The 3,800-nt window shown below is 42.7% G+C and overlaps 1 pseudogene; it reads left to right on the top strand.

The window, feature by feature from the left end:
• The first annotated feature begins 2,414 nt into the window (after window positions 1–2,414).
• LOC102764888 lies at window positions 2,415–3,507 on the top strand (annotated as a pseudogene).
• Window positions 3,508–3,800: the final 293 nt, after the last annotated feature.

The following is a 3,800-nucleotide window of genomic DNA, read 5'->3' as shown; positions in this document are numbered from 1 at the left end:
GTTGAATCATGATCTAAAATGTATTCAGTCTCTGGATGTCTTTATAAAAAAACATGAAAACCATGTTTATAAAGACCTTTATAAAAGACATGCATTAAGCTAGAGTAGAAGTTTTGGAATAATCTAAAATCACTTGGTTTTTGTTGTAGGTTTTGTTTCAAAGGGCATGGAACACTCGGCTCTGAAGCTCCTTTGATACATGATTCTAACATGCTGGATAAATGTAACCAGATAATTAATCCTTCTAAAAAGATTTACATTTTTCCATTAGAAATATTGGTCCTTTAAGCAGCAGTCATAGGCTCCTTCTGAAGGCAGTCACCAATCTCCTACTTCTTTAATGACATCATACCTAGGTTGCACCCACAACATGCCATTTGAGTGGACTGGCTGCTGATTGGGTGTGCAGGGCGGGACTGCCTCATCACGCTGTTGTACTTCAAGGAGCCCTGGATGGCATGGAACATATTCGTAAATATGTTTATCTTTTTTACTGACACTTATTCAGGAGTGGATTTGCCATGTAGCTAATAAGCTTAATCTTCAGGGTCCCTCATTGTATTAGTTTATTTCAAGGTCTTGAACCTAATTTTTACTTTTTGGGAGTCTTTTGTATTATTTTTGTTAAAAGGGATTCCCAAATTTGAATAAATTTCAGGACTTACAAAAGTATTATTCACTTCTGTACTAATCACAGTCTAATCATAAAATATCTCACCTCATACTTCTTTAAAAGCCTCACAAATTATAGTGTTAGGAGTTGCAGTGAAGAGAAAGGGTTTTGGAAACATATAGACTTTATTGATCTTGAGCAAGTCATCGATGGCTCTGAAAAATCTATTTCCTTAACAGCAAAATGAAAATAATAATTTCTAAGATACTTCTCAGGGCTAATTGTAACCTCCCACAGACATGGTAGAGACTAAAGCTTACCCTTTACCTTCCAAACAGTCTGAAAATAGGTCCATTGTAAAACTGAGTTGACTCACCGCTTCTCAACCTTCTTCTTCCAAAGGTCCCAACCGAGTTAAAGGGAAAGCATCCAGTGCCCTGTTTCTCTGCTGATATCAAAGCATCGGTACATGTTGATGATTCTCTGATATAAAGGTATAAAGCCAATATAAGTACCTGCAATTTAAAAATGTCCCATTGGCTATGTCCAGTTGTGCCAGTACCTCTGATCATTGCAATCAATCCAGAGGGAAGCAGACAATTTACTCTACCATTACACAAAGCAGATGCCAGGCACCATGTGGCTAAAACATCCCCATGAATGATTGAAGTTCAATCATAAATTTGTTTTGCTATCATATCAACCACAAAGTCCATGTTCCTATTATCAACATACAAACGACCTCATCAAACACATGGGGCCATCCTTTCCTACAAAAGGGGTGTCAAACACTGAGAAATGGAGAGCAACAAGACAATAAATATTATTGTGGTAGATTCCCCAGGGCACTCTTCGTTCTCTAGCACACCTCCAAATTAATTCCAAACAGTATGCAATGCTATCACTAAAGAAAGGCAATTTAAAGATGGCCACGTTATAACTGATGGAGCGCTGCTAGATGTTTAGAAATGATCATCCATTTTCCATCACTGGCAGGTTCTGTTTCCTCCCTGAGAGCCATTTCATAAAGTCCCCAGGGACAGCCTGAATAAAGCTGCTCCTGGACAGCATGCAGACCGCCAGCTGCCTACCAGCTGCCTGGCCCCTGTCAAGGCTGAGGAAGCTTGAATGACAAAAGAACAATTGAACTGGTAATGCAGCAGTACACGGCATACATCACTACTGTGCAGCAGGACTGGGCAAGTCATCAATAATAAAGTGATTTCCGCCAGAGTAATTTATTGAACTGGTACATTAGCCAGTAAGTTACCCCAGGTGTGCAGGTGCGCTGAGTCTCTGACCCTGAGAACCCAGTCAGTCTCTCAGCTCAGTTAGGCCCCTATCTCTGTGACTTCCACTATGGCAGTAGCAGGACAGCAGGTGTGAAAGGAGGGGGGGTGCATATATTACGTTTTCTTTACTTCATGCTCTATAGCATCTGGCCACAAGAATAAGGGAGAGATTTGCTAAAGCAGCTTAATACTGAACATCAAGCAGCTGCCCAGGAATCATAACTTCTGATTATGTCTGATCTCTATTGAATTGGAGTCATTACTTCTGGTCACATTGCTGAATGTGAACCACTCAACAGCCAGGGCTGCCAACAGGTTAGCTGTCAGGAAGCTGCTCTGGGGAAAACAAGACTCTACTCCACCTTCAAATATCAAAAAAGTGTCTTTTTTTGTTTCTCATTAAAAAAAATCTACATCTCTAAACTGGAACATGTTTCATTTGAAGAATTCATACATGTTATAAAAATAAAAAAGAGCAGTCGTATCCCAGTAGCAGCTGCAGCGGCGCTCATCTTTCCAGGCTATCTTGCTATCTCCTTTAGCTTCCAGAAACATGGCCTCTGGTGTGGCTGTCTCTGATGGAGTCATCAAAGTGTTCAATGACATGAAGGTTCATAAGTCCTCAACACGAGAGGAGGTGAAGAAGCGCAAGAAGGCGGTGCTCTTCTGCCTGAGTGACAAGAATGACATCATTCTGGAAGAGGCCAAGGAGATCCTGGTAGGTGATGTGGGCCAGACAGTAGACGACCCCTACGCCACCATCGTCAAGATGCTGCCAGACAAAGACTGCCGCTATGCCCTGTATGACACAACCTATGAGACCAAGAAGAGCAAGAATGAGGACCTGGTGTTTATCTTCTGAGCTCCTGAGACTGCGCCTCTTAAGAGCAAAATGATCTATGCCAGCTCCAAGGATGTCATCAAGAAGAGGTTTACAGGGATCAAGCATGAATTATAAACAAATTGCTATGAGGAGGTCAAGGACTGCTGCACTCTGGCAGAGAAGCTGGGGGAAAGTGCTGTCATCTCCCTGGAGGGAAAGCCTTTGTGAGCCCCCTCCAGCTCCCTGCCTGGAGCACCTAGTACCCCAGACCTGCCTGTGGGGATTTGCAGGCTGCCCCCCTTCTGCCAGACCCAAGGGGCTGGAGGGATCCCAGCAGGGGGAGAGCAATCCCTTCACCCAGTTGCCAAACAGCCCCCATCCCCTGAACCTTCCTTCTCCCTCCACCCCTGACTGTTCTGGCCTTCCCAAACAGTTTTTGATCTTCTGATTCCTCTTGGGTTGAAACAGACCAAGTCCTCCCTACCCCAGACACCCCAGTTTTGGAGAGGGCCTGTATTTTTTTAACGACACCCCTACTTGCAACCTGTTCCCCCCTTTTCCCATGCTGCCAACTTCTAACTGCAACGGTGACTCTGTGCTTGTCTGTTTAGTTCTATGTATAAATGGAATGTTGTGAAGATAACCCCTCCCCGTGCTGCTTGGTTCCCCTCCCTTTTCCCCCTGGTCTCGGCCACTCATGGAAGCAGGACCAGTAAAGGACCTTTAAATAAAAAAAAAAAAAAAAGGAAGAAAAACAACAATAAAAAGCCTCACTTAAATAAATAAATAAATTAATTAATTAATTAATTAATTAATAATCCTGAGGAATTACCATTTACTTTTACAGCAACAGAGAAACCATCTTGGAAGAGTGTGACAGCAATATACAAACAAGGGGGAGAGGATGAGGGGCGTCATGGTTTTAGGAAGACCGTGCAGGGCTCTTGACACTTATTCAGGAATGGATTTGCCATGTAGCTAATGTGTCTCTTTCTTGTATGGCCTCTAAAGGAGATTATGTGAAAGTAATTTAAAAGTGAAATTTCTTGAAGCGTGTTGGAAGAGAAAGGAA

The sequence above is a fragment of the Myotis davidii genome, unplaced genomic scaffold (genome assembly GCF_000327345.1).
Source record: "Myotis davidii unplaced genomic scaffold, ASM32734v1 scaffold249, whole genome shotgun sequence".
Classification (NCBI taxonomy): domain Eukaryota; kingdom Metazoa; phylum Chordata; class Mammalia; order Chiroptera; family Vespertilionidae; genus Myotis; species Myotis davidii.
Note: the sequence above shows the minus strand (reverse complement) of the source record. Positions and strands in the feature narration are given on the sequence as shown.